Raw genomic sequence first — 18,115 nt, 5'->3', positions numbered from 1 at the left:
GCTTCAGTGTGGAGAGTGAGGCATGCATGTACACAGCACATCACCATAATCAAAGACCGACATTATAACAGATTGTTCAGCGAGAGAGAGAGAGAGAACAAAGAAAAGTCTGACGATTTGATAACCCTAACCCTACAGCCCATTAGTCCGAAACTAGTGAATGCTTACCTGGTGAATTCTAACCCTAAACTTAACCCTAACCAATGTAGGACTAATGAACCTTTGTAGTTATGGGTAGTCCCCTCAGATACAGGGGTCCCCATCCTAAATACTACAGGGTAGTATCAACATCTGTTGTTCATTGGCTAGTTGAAAATAGCATATCTTCTAAGGTTCTGGGTTCAACGTTAAACGTTTTCAGGCCAAGGAGGTCCCTATAACCTTTTCAGTGATTCCATAGTTCCATTGTTTGACAGCAAAATCATCAGAGTATTTACTGTAACCACTTGAACCGTCAATACTTAATAAACTTGACCTTTCACTCTGTACTTGGTCTGCTCTTTTTCTCCACGACACAAAACTCTTTGCCGAATATAGCCGATCTACAAACTCACACGGCCTCGCAGCGCGAGGCATTGTGAGCTTGTAGATCTGCTATTTTTGGCTAATTTTAACTGCTTAGTTGTATCACTGCATTATTACTATGTAATAGCACACTAATTGTTACTGTAAAGCAGACATACTGTATACAGCACAAAGGTTTATCATCTGACTCACGGCTTACCAATAAGCGAGCATAAACAAGCATAAACAAGCATAAAACATACACGCATGTAGTGTGTGGTTAGTAAGTCCAGAGAGTAGATATTAAGTTGGATATGAAAAATCATTTATTGATACAAAAACAGTAACATGCAAAAGATCTTAAAACAAAAGCACCAGCACAGCATAACACGGTCGAAAACCAACAGTGATTGACAGATGAAGGCAACAATTTGATTGACAGCAGGCGTTACCATAACAACCACCTGAAGCTTACAAAGACAATTGGCATTTGGTGATACATATCGTTGATACGCCTCTTCAGATATATTATATACAGTATATATCGTGATACAATGCATGTTGAATTGTTAATACAGAGAATTAGCAATTTCGTCTAAATCAGTAGTTGTCAAACCTCATCCTTTTTCCCTTTTATTTTTTGTTATCTTGTAGGAGGTTGACTGTTAAGTAACTTGAAAGATAAACATAAAAACCAACATGAGAAAGAATCGTGATAAGATTGTGTATTGTGATACAGCTTATATATATATTTTCCATGTATTCTTCCACAAGATAATGCACCATTTTCAAAACGTCTGCCCTCGATGCAACAAGAGTAACAGTTAACAGAGTACTGACCCACAGGTTGAGAACCAGGGACGTGCTGGGCCCCTGATTCAGCCCGGGAAAAATAGTTGGAGGCCCTAATTGCGCGCTATAGAGAGAGATCTCTCTCCATAGCGCTGCTGCTACTCAAAGATTTGCCATTTCAGATCATGACAAGTGACAAGCCAGTGGGCCAATTACTTGAGTTATAATTTGTCGTTGTCGGGTAGAAAACCGTTTGTTTTGTATTTATCATTTAATAAAGTAATTAAAGAGGCGTTGTGTGCTTGTAGATCGGCTGTTTTCACTACTTTTGTGCGACAGCCTTGTTTGATGAAGCAGGGCTTTGCGAAAAAATGTACACATTTGAAACTTGGAGATACAAGGTTTCTGCCCGACAGTGACGATTTACTTTGTTGGCCGCCCAGCCCCCAAAATGGAACGAAGGCCAACATTATGTTTACAGCAGAATTGAGCAGACATACAGATTAGAGCTTTGGAATCAGTGTCTAAATAATTAATTAATTGATACGTGCACTGCTGCGCAAGGTCATGAGTCATGACATGATGTCCTCCTGACAATTTGATTTGGAAGATAGCCTACTACTGCTGCTTTATTATGGTGAAGTGGTGTCTGGTTCGCGCTCCTCTGCTCTGTGCCAAATTCTGTCTGTCTGTCTGTCTGTCTGTCTGTCTGTCTGTCTACCTGTCTGTCTGTCTGCCCACAGCGTGGCAGCCAGGCAAAATGGATAAAAAAGACGGACCCTTGAACATTTAGGCGAAATGGCTCTTCAACGGCCGTGAAAAGACTCTCCTCCATGCACGGTGAAAGAGCGAAATCTGTTAAGGCGAATAAGTTATAGGCGAATGGGCTGGTGACCGTGGGAGGTGCTCTCCATTCCGGTAGAAGCTGGTGAGCAGCTCCTGGAAGTCCATTTTGTTTCATTGTCCTCAGGCAGTTGCAGATAAATACTCCACAAATCTGTCCACCAAATCCAAATGTAAAGAGTTCAGTCCAAAAGTGCTCCAGTGGTCGCACATGCTGATCCTGCTGTAGACAGATCCATGCTGCTCTCTCGGAGGTCACTGTGGCAATCCAGAGTCAGCCGCAACGTTGACCTTCCTGGCATGTTTGGGCTTCATCTGTGGAGAAAAACAGAGTTTGTGTAAATTTGGAGTGCCCCAACTAATTGCGACTTAAGGTTGCCATGAGAAATGTCACAGCTTATCTCCGTGTAGACGTGTGTGTGTACACATTTTTACATATGGGTTGGTTCCCTTGATACATCCGGTGACATCACCTATGTAAAAGTCCATATATGGGTATTCCCCAGAATCTTTTATGCCCATATATGGAGATTCCTGATTAAGCCCATATCTAACAGAACTGCATAATGGAATTGCCCATATGTGGAGGAAGACAGCCCATATTATGTGCGGCTGGTTCAGACAGGGATCTCCATGTATGGGCATAAAAGGGACGTACAGTACATGGATCTCCATATAGTATATGGGTAACTGGTCCGATATACATCACTGGCCAGATGGCCAAGAATTGTCGCCCTGAGGCGTCTTACTAGTTTAGTAATCGTAATCAAATCGGCACATAATCGCTGGAATTTCTATTAATACCGTGCTAAAGAACTAAAACAGGGTTCCCACAGCTTTTTATCAATTAATTTCCAAAACTGCGCTGCGAGACGTTGTGAGCATGTAGATCGGCTATTTTCACAATTTCTGGCTCTAATATTTGACAATTTGGCCCATGTTTAATTTGCCATTTCAGAGGTATTAACCAAATCAATAACCAAAGACAATGCATAGCTATTTTTTCCAGGGCCTTCCAGGAGCCTTGATCAATTCCAAAACTTTTCCAGTACTGGAAAAATATGATTCTAATCTCAAAATATTTCCAGGAATTTCATGACCGTGGGAACCCTGGTAATAATTGTGACAGGCCTACCTGGTGCTTATGGGGTTGGCTGGGATGATGGTGACGTAGCTGGTCTGTGGGGCTGGGGCACCGTGGCAGCCTGCATCTTCCTCGTCGATGAAGCGAATGTTCTTGGGCCTTTCTTTGAACTGGTAGGCCAGGATGCCCCGCTGGTAGTAATACACACACACACAAACACACAAACACAAACACAAACACACACACACACACACACACACACACACACACACACACACACACACACACACACACACACACACACACATTACTCAGGGTTCCCACAAATGTTTTCCAATTAATTTCCAAAACTTTTCCAGAATATTTAACCCAATATACAGGACTATATAACAATAATTCAGCTCAATAACATGTTGCTTACTCCTATGCACAATGCCCAAAGACAGGTAGTGTATGCCAGTGGTTCTCAACCTTTTCAGGCCGTGACCCCGAAATAATCATGTTTTTACTGGGGACCCGGCACCCTGACGAGCACTAAAGAGTTGAGAAATGTTGTATAACACTGTTCTATTGTGAAAATAGCAGATCTACATGCTCACAACGCCTCGCAACGTTGTGAGCATGAAGATCGGCTATTTTCACAATTTCTGCCTCTAATATTCAAAGAATGCATAGCTATTTCTCCTGGACCTTCCAGGACTGTTTCAAAATATTTCCAGTAATTTCATGACCGTGGGAACCCTGCTAAAAATATGCCTTGAATATTTATTTTTAAATTACCTATTTGAAAAGAACACGGTTACAATTTAGCCTGACAAATGTGTAGCTATTCTTTAATCAGAATGTATAAGGTAATAGCTAAACAAATGCCACAATCTGATTAATTGCTTAAATAATTGACAGATTAAACAACGTTTTCAGGCCAAGGACCCATTAGTTGAGAGAGATTGAAGCAGGGACCCCCACAACCTGTTCATAGATTGATTAGATTCCATATAGTTTCATTGTTTGACAGCACAATCATCAGTGTATTTTCATGTCAATTTGTGTTTTCAGATATTTAACCACTTGAACTGTCAATACTTAATAAACTTGACCTTTCACTCTGTACTTGGTCTGCTCTTTTTCCCCTCTACACCAAAGGTCTTTGCCAAAAACAGCTGATTGAGGCGTTGTGAGCTTGTAGATCTGCTATTTTGGGCTACAGTTCTCAGAATATGGACACTAGGGTTCAAGTAGTTAATATAAAAAAGGAGTAGAAAAAAGGTTTATATCACTCAAAGATTTGGAGGACCCCCAGTAGTAACTCCGGGGACCCCCTAGGGGGGGGGTCTCAGCTAAGGGGTCCCTGCTTCATCTCTCTCTCAGCTAAGGGGTCCCTGCTTCATCTCTCTCTCAGCTAAGGGGTCCCTGCTTCATCTCTCTCTCAGCTAAGGGGTCCCCTGCTTCATCTCTCTCTCAGCTAAGGGGTCCCTGCTTCATCTCTCTCAGCTAAGGGGTCCCTGCTTCATCTCTCTCAGCTAAGGGGTCCCTGCTTCATCTCTCTCTCAGCTAAGGGGTCCCTGCTTCATCTCTCTCTCAGCTAAGGGGGTCCCTGCTTCATCTCTCTCAGCGAAGGGGTCCCTGCTTCATCTCTCCCGGCTAAGGGGTCCCTGCTTCATCTCTCTCAGCTAAGGGGTCCCTGCTTCATCTCTCTCTCAGCTAAGGGGTCCCTGCTTCATCTCTCTCAGCTAAGGGGTCCCTGCTTCATCTCTCTCAGCTAAGGGGTCCCTGCTTCATCTCTCTCTCAGCTAAGGGGTCCCTGCTTCATCTCTCTCAGCTAAGGGGTCCCTGCTTCATCTCTCTCTCAGCTAAGGGGTCCCTGCTTCATCTCTCTCTCAGCTAAGGGGTCCCTGCTTCATCTCTCTCAGCTAAGGGGTCCCTGCTTCATCTCTCTCTCAGCTAAGGGGTCCCTGCTTCATCTCTCTCTCAGCTAAGGGGTCCCTGCTTCATCTCTCTCTCAGCTAAGGGGTCCCCTGCTTCATCTCTCTCTCAGCTAAGGGGTCCCTGCTTCATCTCTCTCAGCTAAGGGGTCCCTGCTTCATCTCTCTCAGCTAAGGGGTCCCTGCTTCATCTCTCTCTCAGCTAAGGGGTCCCTGCTTCATCTCTCTCTCAGCTAAGGGGGTCCCTGCTTCATCTCTCTCAGCGAAGGGGTCCCTGCTTCATCTCTCCCGGCTAAGGGGTCCCTGCTTCATCTCTCTCAGCTAAGGGGTCCCTGCTTCATCTCTCTCTCAGCTAAGGGGTCCCTGCTTCATCTCTCTCAGCTAAGGGGTCCCTGCTTCATCTCTCTCAGCTAAGGGGTCCCTGCTTCATCTCTCTCTCAGCTAAGGGGTCCCTGCTTCATCTCTCTCAGCTAAGGGGTCCCTGCTTCATCTCTCTCTCAGCTAAGGGGTCCCTGCTTCATCTCTCTCTCAGCTAAGGGGTCCCTGCTTCATCTCTCTCAGCTAAGGGGTCCCTGCTTCATCTCTCTCTCAGCTAAGGGGTCCCTGCTTCATCTCTCTCTCAGCTAAGGGGTCCCTGCTTCATCTCTCTCTCAGCTAAGGGGTCCCCTGCTTCATCTCTCTCTCAGCTAAGGGGTCCCTGCTTCATCTCTCTCTCAGCTAAGGGGTCCCTGCTTCATCTCTCCCGGCTAAGGGGTCCCTGCTTCATCTCTCTCAGCTAAGGGGTCCCTGCTTCATCTCTCTCTCAGCTAAGGGGTCCCTGCTTCATCTCTCTCAGCTAAGGGGTCCCTGCTTCATCTCTCTCAGCTAAGGGGTCCCTGCTTCATCTCTCTCTCAGCTAAGGGGTCCCTGCTTCATCTCTCTCAGCTAAGGGGTCCCTGCTTCATCTCTCTCTCAGCTAAGGGGTCCCTGCTTCATCTCTCTCAGCTAAGGGGTCCCTGCTTCATCTCTCTCTCAGCTAAGGGGTCCCTGCTTCATCTCTCTCTCAACTAAGGGGTCCCTGCTTCATCTCTCTCTCAACTAAGGGGTCCCTGCTTCATCTCTCTCTCAGCTAAGGGGTCCCTGCTTCATCTCTCTCTCAACTAAGGGGTCCCTGCTTCATCTCTCTCTCAGCTAAGGGGTCCCTGCTTCATCTCTCTCTCAACTAAGGGGTCCCTGCTCTCTCAGCTAAGGGGTCCCTGCTTCATCTCTCTCTCAGCTAAGAAGGGGTCCCTGGCTGAGGGAGGGAGCTGTTGTTGTTGTTAGCTTTAATAGCTTTCAGTTAGCATGAGAGTTAGCATGTGTTGCAAGGTAAAGAAAAAACATTACAGACCTACTGTAGAACAGCCTAACATTTTAACAATACACCCCCATTGAGTCATTCTAGATGATGCCTATTGTCTCTTACCTGAATGGAGTCGCTATATGAAGATATCCACGAAAGCGAGCTTCTTTTCTCTTGTGAAACGAGTTAAACAACAATCCACGAGCCTCTGTTTTAGCCTCCTGGTTGGTCCCGGGTGGTTCAGTCTGAGTGTGATAATTTCGCGTTACACATTACTTCCGCCCTGGACAGGATACGGAAATACTCTGTCTGTGCCAACGCGTCGTAACGCGTGGAAATAACCGGATACAGTAGTCAGTCTCAGCCTGGGATCAATCGCATTCCCAACGTGATATCTTCAAAAAAATAATCTTTGCACGTTCTCCCTCCGTACATCTACAAAGACGTTCAGATTTCAAATATAGAGTTATTTCCCCGGGGCTACAGATGTTACAATTATATACGGCCCAACCTCGGCACGAGTGCATTCTGTATTGTTTAGTAAAAAGCATTTTAATCAGATCAGTGATAGGAGTTATAAGGTGCAATACACCCCAACGGCCGATGGGGTCGCGTTGTTAAAAGCCACCGATCGGATCAAAAATGATTATTATTAAACAACACGGAACATTATGCGTACATGTGAGGGGCCGTCCATAATTGTAACATCCTTGGCTATTGAGCAAACGCCGTATCTTTGAAATCTGAATGTTTATGTTGACGTAAGGACTAAAAAGGGAGAAAGTACCAACGCTATTTTGAAGATAATTATAATAAGACTGTCAGTCTTGTATCAGTGAACAATATAATGCAGAAACTTTCGTAAAATATTGCATATAACACTGAGAATAAAGGTTATGGGAGCAGTGTTGAAAAAAACGAAACAAAAAAAAACAGCAGTCACGTGACTGACATATCGGCCGATGTGATGTAATAGAACGTTACATTATCAACAGACAGAATGTCTGATTAAAACATAGTGCCTGAACGAGAGTATGGGCATTTTCCATGGGACGTACCATAATCAACAGAGACTATGTCTGATAAAAACATAATGAGTTCCTCAGTATGGGCAATATGGCCATAATGGGCGCATTCTATGCAGTTAATAAAGGCTGATAATGGACATTCTATGTTCTGATAACGTTCGAAGCGGGTGTTATCCAAGACGGGGGGGGGGGGGGGGGGGGGGGGGGGGGGTGTTATCCCATCGGCCCTCTGGGATTAGCGTGTGTTTTTCTCCCAGGATGGCGAATTCCTTCCATCCCAAAGGCCATGGTCTCAGGGTCGTTATTCTTAATACTCCCCCGCTCTGCCAATATTACGGTTAGACAGGCCCCCCTTTCTCTCCCCCTCTGTGAGCTCTCTCTCTCTCAGTTGCCAGGGAACTTCACAATTCACTGGCTTTGGCCTGTTTTCAAAGTCCTCCGTTAAGTAAAACATGCGAGTACTTTTTTCCACCACTGCCTAACTGTCAGGCCGGCAGCAGGCTCTAGACGGGATGATTCATAATCCCAAAGAGCAAGACAGGCAGACTAGACAGGGAGTGGTATTATTATTAGCGACTTTAAGCAGCGCTATGGCAACGACAGATGACAATGGTGACCGGAAATGATCAGCGCTCGATAGATAAACCTGCTGCCGTTGCAGCCGTCTGTACAACGCCAGAAGGTCCCTTCCCACGCTGCGTCTACTACGTATGCGGCGTAGACACATCGCCATGGGAACCAAAGCGTTCAGTGAAAGGGGTGGGACCCCGTCGCCGATGGCTGTTTGTTCAGCATGTTCAGCAAACACACACACGCCCAACACTAATACACACAAGTAAATCCTTCACATTTTTACTATTGAAAGAATATATATATATATATATATATATATATATATATATATATATATATATATATATATATATATATATATATATATTTATAGGCCTATATGATATAAAGAAGACAAACATCAAGATAAAGCTTACCTGACATGAACAGAAGAACATTCATATGTTTAGGTCTCCTCAGAACAGAACAGAGCAGAAAGCAGCAGCAGCAGCATATCTCTTCCAGACTTCAGATTTACTGCAGGTAGGCCTACTTTCCCAAGCAGCGTTCGCCCGACCGTCAGAGCCCCGCCTCCATGATGTGATTTTAGATGAGCCCAGGCCCCTCCTTTTTTAATTGTTAAAAATAAATGTGATACTCACCAAAACAAAGATGGTTTTAAAAACATACCAGCCACCTCTCTGTCTCTCTGTCTGTCTCTGTCTGTCTCTGTCTCTCTCTCTCTCTCTCTCTCTCTCTCTCTCTCTCTCTCTCTCTCTCTCTCTCACCACTTTGATTCCGGCACCAGCGCACCACCCCCCACTCTCTGAGAGAGTGCATGTTACTATTTTACTGATGCAATGTATAATATATTTGGATAAACTCCAGTCCCACATACAGTGTACACATACAGTACACTCCATGTACTGCATCTAAGAGATTGGCCTATATACACTGTAATTGAATGCAATTAAAAGTGATAGTCACTTTTAAGTATAGTAATTAGTGGACGTGGTTATTATTAAACATGGATATTTTATTGCTTATGTTTTGATCAGACGCAATTCAATCTCACTTAGACAATTCATTCAAATGCTTGCTTTAGTCCTGTGACCTCCTGCAATCTCTGTGGCCGCTGTTTGAGACTTGTGGCATACAGGACATGTTTTTCTCCTGTCTGGTGCGGCATGGCTCAGGAAGTGTTTCTCAGAAAGTTTCCATATGTTTGTCTTGTGTTTCTCAGAAAGACTGTTGCCACTTGTTTTTCTAGACATTTGCAGTTTACCAAATGTCTATGTGATGTCCTGTACTTGGTTACATGTAACTTAAAGGAGCTATAGTCAACTTTTTCTTGAAAAACGGATGCTAAAATAAAAATAATGTTTCGAAAATATTTTATAAAAAAAAAATAAGCATAGTGTTTCAATTAAAGAATGACCACAAAAAGCGTAAAATAATGATAAAATAATCATTTTGGCCATTGTCAGACCGACACTTTGTTTACATTCTAGTCTATTCTTTGATAGTGTTAGACTAGGATGTAAACAAAGTGTCGGCCCGACAACGGCCAAAATGATTATTTTATCATTATTTTACGCTTTTTGTGGTCACTTTTGAATTGAAACACATGTATGAAGCTTATTTTTTTATAAAATATTTTCGAAACATTATTTTTATTTTAGCATCCGTTTTTCAAGAAAAAGTTGACTATAGCTCCTTTAAGTTCACCAAAGTGTAATTTGATTGTAGCCTATATGTGGCTGCCGCTACTTATTTCTTTGTTATTTGTTATTTTCTATTTTGTATTTTAATTATTTTCTTAGCAACCGGACATTATAGTTGACATCACTTCCGACCACGGCCATATATGGGAACCGGCATTCAGGCACTGTTTAGCTTCCAGTCTTGTCGTGTCCTCCTGGAGAGAGGAGGCATGAATTGTTTGGGTCAGAGCAGTATAATCAGAGAGTGGTGTCACCGCGGGGTCAGAAACAGCGCTGGTCACGTGGTTCATTGTCACTTTACACCTCATAGACTTCAATGCATTTTGTAAACTTCCGGTTGGCCGTTTGTCACTATACGCCAATAGATGTGTGAGTAGAAGACCTGGCCCCATGAAGTGAACGGGAGTGACGCAACTCTCCATTCTAGGGCTCTGGTTTGGGTGTCTGGTGGTGTAGCAGTTGACAAGGTTTGTGTTGCTTTAATGTCCCATTTATACTTTTTGGTTGTCAATATTTAAGTTGTTTGTTTCATTTCAGAGTTTCACTGATGCGTTTTGTATTTATATTCTTCCAGTTTGTCTATTTGTTTGGGACTTGGATTCCCCCCGGCCCCTTCCCTCATTCCTTTCAGTCCACATGCAGTCAGAGAGGTACTTTAATTTCAATGCATTCCCCTTTTTGATACGTTCATGGTTATTTTGGTGTTTGTACATATCCTTATTGATTGTTCTGTGTTCACCAGTTTGACGGTGTTGTGAAATAAACGTCTGTAAACTGAACATATTGCCTCATCATTCTGGAAGGAGTGACACCATCAGGGACGTGCTGGCCATTGGGAAAAGCGGGACAACTCCCGAACGGCCGGTTCATTCCTGGCCGGTCCAGGCCGGCCATTAGGTTAAAAATGAAAAATAAAATTTCGGCCTTCATTCCATTTTGGGGGCTGGTCGGCCAACAAAGTAAATCGTCACTGTCGGGCAGAAACCTTGTATCTCCAAGTTTCAAATTTGTAGATTTTTTCTCAAAGCAAAGCCCTGCTTAATCATACAAGGCCATCGCACAAAAGTAGTGAAAACATCAGATCTACAAGCACACAACACCTCGCACCGCAACGACGAAATATAACTCATGTAATTGCCCCACTGGCTTGTCACTTGTCATGATCTGAAATGGCAAATCTTTGAGTAGCAGCAGCAGCGCTATAGAGAGAGATCTCTCTCTATAGCGCGCAATGAGGGCCTCTGCAACTCTTTTTCCCGGGCTGAATCAGGGGCCCAGCACGTCCCTGGACACCATATACAGTATCTGCCTTATCATTGTTGGGTGAGATGCCTGATGCCTGCACGAGCATACGTTCAGAATGCAAGCATCTCACTTCCTGCCCTCATTTACTTAGGAGCCGTGGCCCAGATATGTTTCCTGCACTGTGGTTGCACGCCTCTCCATCTCCTATTCAACTTACCTTGTATTTGTGAACCACAGCGAGCGTTTACGCAGAAAGTTTAACCAATGTACCCTTTATGACAGGGGTGGGCAACTTTAATGATGAAGAGGGCCACTGTATTTCCACACTCGCTCCAGAGGGCCACAATGCATATTGCTATGGCGTACACTGTCATTCTACTATATTTCATACAAAAGAAGCAAAAATAGCAGATCTACAAGCTCAAAATGCGCCGCGCTGCGACGCGTTTTGAGCTCGTAGATCGGCTATTTTCGCTTCTTTTGAATTGGAATCCTGAATTATTTTTTGTTTATTGGAATCCTGAAATGTAACATTTGGATTTAATGTTAAATGCATTTAGTTATACTCATGTTAACTTTATGAACTTAAATACAAATATGTTGGACATAAAAAAAATAAAAAAATAAAAAACATTTTAATACTACCAGGCTACTAATATAGACTGAAGTAATTAAAGCGGGTCATGTTTGCACGTTTGGAATTGTAACAGCTGAAAGCAATAATATATCAGTATTCTGATATTAACCCGAGGGCCGCATTAAGTGAAGGTGGGGGCCGCATGTGGCCCCCGGGCCGCCAGTTGCCCATGTATGCTTTATGATGTTTCATAATTATGTAACCTCCTTTTAACCTTAACCCACGTGACCGCCACTGGGCTGGATTACTACTATGTACAGCAGGGTTCCCCAATAGGAAGCCCGCGGGCCATTTGCGGCCCGCGGGGGGCTACTGTCTGGCCCCCACCAACCCCAGTAATAATGGTGGTATAAGAGCAGCAACAACACTAGTATATTGTCGTTGTTGGGTGGAAATCTTGTATCTCCAAATGTGTACGTTCTTTCGCAAATCATACAAGGCCGTCGCACAAAAGTAGTGAAACCAGCAGATCTACAAGCACACAACGCCTTGCGGTGCGAGGCGTTGTGTGCTTGTAGATCGGCTGTTTTCACTAATTTAAATCATTTTTTAAAATGATAAATGCAAAACGAACGGTTTTTGGACATACAAGATTTTCACCTGACAACGACGATATCTGAACTGTCGCTGGAGTAGCGGGAACGCCACCTTCGCCCCCTGCAATGTTGTGGCCCTCGGCTTGGTAACCTAGACATAATTCGGCCTTTGGGGAAAACTAATTGGGGAACCCTGATGTACAGTATATAGGCTAATATTTTGTCTGAGTGTAATAAAGGAGAGCATATTGAACTCCAACACCTGTCTGTTGTTTTCAGTCTGTTCTCCGACGATGCATTGTCTCCTTTCCTGCTGCTAAGACGTATCACTCTGGGTTTTCATAATTTCTCTCATCCACATCACCATAGCAAACTCAAGGGACATAGCAGCGATTTTGCCACAGCTTACAAATACAAAAATGCCCATTAACATGAATCCAATACAACGATACACATTGGCAGTGGCCTACCGTCAAACCAGTCTATGAATATATTTATGAAAAAGTTTAATATTCGACACAATTTAATACAATATGTAGAGGTGGGGGCCCTGCTTCATCTCTCTCTAAGCTAAGGGGTCCCTGCTTCATCTCACTCTCAGCTAAGGGGTCCCTGCTTCATCTCACTCTCAGCTAAGGGGTCCCTGCTTCATCTCTCTCAGCTAAGGGGTCCCTGGTTCACCTCTCTCTCAGCCAAGGGGTCCCTGCTTCATCTCTCTCTCAGCTAAGGGGTCCCTGCTTCATCTCACTCTCAGCTAAGGGGTCCCTGCTTCATCTGTCTCAGCTAAGGGGTCCCTGATTCATCTCTCTCTCAGCTAAGGGGTCCCTGGTTCACCTCTCTCTCAGTCAAGGGGTCCCTGCTTCATCTCACTCTCAGCTAAGGGGTCCCTGCTTCATCTGTCTCAGCTAAGGGGTCCCTGCTTCATCTCTCTCTCAGCTAAGGGGTCCCTGCTTCATCTCTCTCTCAGCTAAGGATCCCTGCTTCATCTCACTCTCAGTTAAGGGGTCCCTGTTTCATCTGTCTCAGCTAAGGGGTCCTTGCTTCAACTCTCTCAGCTAAAGGATACCTGCTTCCTCTCTCTCTCAGCTAAGGGGTCCCTGCTTCATCTCTCTCTCAGCTAAGGGGTCCCTGCTTCATCTCACTCTCAGCTAAGGGGTCCCTGGCTGCTTCACCTCTCTCAGCCAAGGGGTCCCTGCTTCATCTCTCTCTCGGCTAAGGGGTCCATGCTTCATCTGTCTCAGCTAAGGGGTCCTTGCTTCAACTCTCTCAGCTAAAGGATACCTGCTTCCTCTCTCTCTCAGCTAAGGGGTCCCTGCTTCATCTCTCTCTCAGCTAAGGGGTCCCTGCTTCATCTCACTCTCAGCTAAGGGGTCCCTGGCTGCTTCACCTCTCTCAGCCAAGGGGTCCCTGCTTCATCTCTCTCTCGGCCAAGGGGTCCCTGCTTCATCTCTCTCTCGGCTAAGGGGTCCATGCTTCATCTCTCTCTCAGCTAAGGGGTCCTTGGGCTGAAAAACGTTGTCGGCATGGAGTGTTGAACTGGAGGAGTGGGAGGACGAAGGCTCTGCGTTCTCCCGGTGGGGGCTCCTCAAGCACCGGAAATAGCAGACCTCCAAGCTCACAGCGTGTTGTGAGCTTGGAGGTCTGCTATTTTAGATATTTCCTCTAGGCCCTTTTAGAAATGTCAGCCCCTGCCTCTCTAATCTTCTCTGCACGTCCCTGACACACACACACACACACACACACACACACACACACACACACACACACACACACACACACACACACACACACACACACACACACACACACACACACACACACACACACCCAACACTAATACACACATGATACTGTACAGGTAAATCTCTATCTTGTATGTTTCCACAGACACATTGCACAGTACATTGGGCCCCAAAATGTATAGAAAACAAGGCCTCCTACCATATAGTGCACACAGTTTTCATGTATCGAGAGTACTCGATGCAGACAGTGCAAGGATGTATACACCATAAGTAGTCTTGTTGTGTTCCATTTGATATCCTTCTCCTATCACTCATTCACTCACTCACGCACGCACGCACACACGCACACACACACGCACGCATGCATACGCACACACGCTCACACCAACCAATGTGTGAAGGCAAATTTACACCAGTAGATGGCAGACACAGTCAGCGGGTTGAAATAAAACCAAGGACAGGCAGTTCTGCAGAAAAATGAACAAACATTGATGAACATGATGAAAATGAAGTGAACATAGCTGTGGGCCATCAAATCCTTTGATGGCGGGTTTCAGTGCTGGTTAACTCTTCAAACAGAAGGTCATTTGGTTTTAATGGCATTTTGTGAGATTTCTATGACAGCTATCGGAAATGGACAAAGTTTAAAGATTTTTTTTTTTGGGTGTACAGACATGTTCATTATTAACCCAAAAAAGACCCCACATAATGTGTTTTTGCAATACATTTTCCCGACAGCAGAGATATTTTTATTATTACACTTAACACAAATGGGGCTTTTAAGCCGTGACATCATTTTGTAGGCAGAGGAGAACTCTGCCCCCAGAGCATTTTCTGTCCCTCGCCTATTTCAACAGATCCGAGACAAAAATAACGACTAAAGTATAATTCTAACACTTTCCTTTAAACAACAAAGAGAAGAAAAATGTGTAAATAGTAAAAATTGTAAAAAGATTCACGGAAACTGGGGGCAGAAATTCTCCTCTGCCTACAAAATGATGTCATACTTAACAGCCCCATACACACACCAAGTTACATCCATATTAGGGCAGTAATAGACAGTGACCCCTCCTCCGGGATGGGTTGTGCCCATGGTATTGATGTCACAGTACTGATGACTTAGATACCTAGGCCTCCAAGGACCTTGTTCCCATGTACAATGTCAGTCAATAATCAGAATGCATGTAGACAGGACAGATATGCCCAAATATGGAGATAAGATCCCCAAACACTTACTGACATCATATGGCCTCCAAGTATCTGACAGTCGGGTGCTGATGTACCTATTTCAATGCTAGGCAATATGCACAACAGCCATATTGTAAATAAATTGGGCCCCTTTATACTTCCTTCACAGGTGTTACCAATGATATTGATTAAGGCTCTGTTCCATTCTGCTCAAACAGAGTCGGGGTGCTGATAGTCTGCATGTTGGCTCACTGGAAACACTCTGCTACACCAGTACTGTAGGTCTCAAAGTGTCCTTGAGGGGGTTCCAAATGACCCCTTAGGGCAGTGGTTCTCAACCTGTGGGTCGGGACCCCCAGAGGGGTCCCCAAATTATGTTGGTGGGTCCCCAGATGATTAACTTAATGCTGCAACATTGTTATCTCATTCAACAGTAAACAAACCAACATAAGGTTTAAGTTTATAGAGGGTATCTGCACATTTCTAAAGTGACAATTTAAACATTGGTCAAATTATCAAATATTAGAGGAAGAAATTGTGAAAATAGCCGATCTACATGCTCAAAACGCCTCGCAATGTTATAGAAAATGTAATGCCTCAACTCAGGGTGGTGGTGGTGGTGGGGGGGGGGGGGGGGGGGGTCCCAGTTAAAATATTATTGAACCAATGGAAAGTAATAAAAAGTGCTTGGGACAAAATCTCCCAACTCCACACTTTCTGCCAAACCAGCTAACTCCACCCGATTGGCCCTCTCTTTTTTTCATAAATATGTGCTATTGAACACCCAACATCTGTGAGTTGGTTAAAATAATATTAAACCAATGAAAAGTAGTAAAAAGCCCATCGGTCAAAACCTCCTAACTCCACTTGAGCTCATTTCCCCGAAATTGAACATTTTGGAGTTAGGAGGTTTCAGCCCGACAGCAGAGATATTATATACATTTATTATTACACTTAACACAAATACACACACCAAGTTACATCTATATTAGGGCAGTAATAGACAGTGACCCCTCCTCCGGGATGGGTTGTGCCAAAGGTATTGATGTCACAGTACTGATGACTTAGATACCTAGGCCTCCAAGGACTTTGTGCCCATTTCACCTGTGCAAAGTCAGTCAGTAATGGGAATGCATGCAGACAGGACAGATATGCCCAAATACGGAGATAAGATCCCCAAACTCTCCCATGTTGGTGAGTCAGAGCTGCGCTTTGTTACTGACATCATATGGCCTCAGGGATTGACACTAAGGTTTGCCCACCTGCCCCTGGCAGGTAAATAAAACTTTCAGGAAGGTGAAGTTTGCTTTCAGGTTGCCCGACCGGACAAGTGCTCATTTGAGAGGGGACGCAACCATCTATAAATACAACACCAGATATCTGTGGCCCGAGCGCTCTGTCTTCTGGTCTGTGGAATGTAAAATAATAGCTCTGTTTACCTATAATGCGCTGTTTTTTACTGTTGCTACACTTAAAAATGTAAAATAACTAGTGTGAAAACATAGACATATTCAATCATAGCTATGTAGATATTTGAATTTGGAAGTATTGAGGTACAGTATGATTTTTTTTTTATCGCACAGACCCAGAAAGTAAAGAAATGTGTGTTAAATTGAGTGTTAATTAAAATCTTACCTATCATTTTATAATGGACGATTTAATTTTCAGGCAAGTGGGCATGACCTTTGGGCAAGTAGAACATGACCTGTACTTGCCCGACGGGCAAGTGCTTCTGAGACCTTAGTGTCAACCCCTGGGCCTCCAAGTTTCTGACAGTCGGGTACTGATGTACATTGTGCAGGTTCGCAAGAACGAACCAAGGTTCCAAGAAAGTTGAACCGGCACTGGTTCTGGAACCATGGTTCTTTTGGTGGAAAAGGCCCAAGTGTCCTTGAGGGGGTTCCAAGTGGCCCCTTAGCCTAGGGCAGTGGTTCTCAACCTTTTTAGGCTGCGACCCCCAAAATAATCGTATTTCAAATGGGGACCCCCCGCACCCTGCACAAGCACTTGGAATTCTATGAGTTGGCATTACATTGAGTTTGACTCATGAAAATAGCCGATCTACATGCTCACAACGCTTCGCAAAGCATGTAGATCTGCTATTTACCCATTTTTGGCCTCTAATATTTGACAATTTGACCAATGTTTGACCAGAGGTCTTAAAAGTCCTTAAATTGTCACTTAAGAAATGTGCAGATACCCTGTATACACTTAAACTTTGGTTTGTTTACTGTTGAGTGATAAAACAATGTTGCACATTAATTGAGAACCACTGCCCAATTAATTGAGAACCAATTGAGAATCACTGCCCTAAGGCAGTGGTTCTCAACCTGTGGGTCGGGACCCCCAAATTATTTTGGGAGTCCCCAGATGATTAACTTAATGTGCAACATTGTTTTCTCACTCAACAGTAAACAAACCAACATAAGGTTTACGTGTAGGCTATAGAGGGTATCTGCACAATTTAAACATTGGTCAAATTATCAAATATTCGAGGAAGAAATTGTGAGAATAGCCGATCTACATGCTCACAACGCCTTGCAATGTTATAGAAAATGTAATGCCTCAACTCTTAGTGCTGGTCAGGGTGGGGGGGTCCCCAGTTAAAATATTATTATGTTGGTGTTGCGGCCTGAAAAAGTTGAGAACCACTGCCTATGCGGTCTGTAACTCTGAGAGTGTACAAATGGAACCAAATGGACCCATACGAAGGGGCCCAATTTCTTTATGATATGGATGCTGGGCATAGAGCCCACTCTGAGAGCTCAGCTAGTTCAAGATCAGACAAGACGGGGTCTCGGCATGGCTTCTTTGTGGATCTTGGACTTACTTCATGTGGCCAGTCTATGATGTCAGTGATCTATGACCAGGGGTGCAGTGGAGAGGGACTTCTCAAATTCACATCCAGTGTGAAGTGTTTTATTAAACGTCCCGCAAAGCTTGGCTAATGTGGGATAGGGGAGGGACATACGTACAAACAAACAAAGCCAGATGTAG

The 18,115-nt window shown here is 44.2% G+C and overlaps 1 long non-coding RNA gene across 1 annotated transcript; it reads right to left on the bottom strand.

Moving 5' to 3' along the window:
* Positions 1 to 2,130: 2,130 nt before the first annotated feature.
* On the bottom strand, positions 2,131 to 6,701 carry LOC308280586. The gene is made up of 3 exons (XR_013961758.1): positions 6,590 to 6,701; positions 3,275 to 3,414; positions 2,131 to 2,454 (listed from the first exon to the last, which is right to left on the bottom strand). It is a non-coding gene; the product is annotated as an uncharacterized lncRNA (long non-coding RNA).
* Positions 6,702 to 18,115: the final 11,414 nt, after the last annotated feature.

This window comes from Nannobrachium achirus (genome assembly GCF_963921795.1).
Source record: "Nannobrachium achirus genome assembly, chromosome: 24".
Lineage (NCBI taxonomy): Eukaryota > Metazoa > Chordata > Actinopteri > Myctophiformes > Myctophidae > Nannobrachium > Nannobrachium achirus.
This window is presented reverse-complemented; position numbering and strand designations above follow the sequence as displayed.